Genomic DNA, 971 nt, shown 5'->3' on the forward strand with positions numbered 1-971 from the left:
GGACAGAATTACTGAAGCCCATATGGAAATCATGAGTCAGCATCACTTGAAAAAAAATTTCACCAGAGGTTAAAGAATTGAAACAGAGGCACAGATGTAGTAAAAACACTGTTTTAAAACAATAAAATTTATACTACAGTGATGGATAATTTTGCATTTTTATGACAATATATTTACAATACCAAGGTAGCATTATAAACCAAGTAGAAAAATCAAACCTTGCATCTCTGATAAGTCTCTACCATTCCCTTTTAATGTGAATTATTGTGTTGTGGGAAAATAGTTTATGAATTTGATGGTTGGTATTCTGATTAAAACCCTTGTTCTTCCTCTTGCTAGATACATGAATTTAATTCTTAATTTTGTTTCAAAGGATGCATTCATCATACATCAAATGAGCACAAAAATGCTTCACAAGTTTTCAGTGAAGGACAGGATAATATGCAAGTTTTATCTGTAAAATGTACATGTTGAAATTCCTTTATTATTTTGTTCACATTTACTAAATACCTCTCATTGTTCCGTTGTCATTTCCACCCAATTTTTCTGAGATATATTAAATGAAATGTTAACAGCTATTCTTGCTGTTTTTATTACCTGCCAAAATGACCCAAATTCTTAAGCAGAAAGTCACTACAACAATGAAAATAAGAAAACTCACTGTTGAAAATACTCATTTTGTGCTCACTTCGGCAGCACATATACTAAAATTGGAATGATACAGGGAAGATTAGCATGGCCCCTGCGCAAGGATGACATGCAAATTCGTGAAGCGTTCCATATTTTTTATTCAACAAAATAGAAACTGAAGGCACTCTACCCAATTCGTTCTATGAAGCCACAATTACTCTTATACCTAAATCATACAAAGACCTAACGATGAAAGAAAACTTCAGACCAATATCCCTTATGAATATCGATGCAAAAATACTCAATAAAATTTTTGCAAACCGAATCAAAGAACACATCAA

General features: G+C 32.1%; 1 non-coding gene across 1 annotated transcript; it reads left to right on the forward strand.

Annotated features, from left to right (window-relative positions):
• Positions 1-680: 680 nt before the first annotated feature.
• LOC116095168 lies at positions 681-787 on the forward strand. Its single transcript, XR_004120490.1, has one exon. It is a non-coding gene; the product is annotated as a U6 spliceosomal RNA (small nuclear RNA).
• Positions 788-971: the final 184 nt, after the last annotated feature.

The sequence above is a fragment of the Mastomys coucha genome, unplaced genomic scaffold, assembly GCF_008632895.1.
Source record: "Mastomys coucha isolate ucsf_1 unplaced genomic scaffold, UCSF_Mcou_1 pScaffold17, whole genome shotgun sequence".
NCBI lineage: Eukaryota > Metazoa > Chordata > Mammalia > Rodentia > Muridae > Mastomys > Mastomys coucha.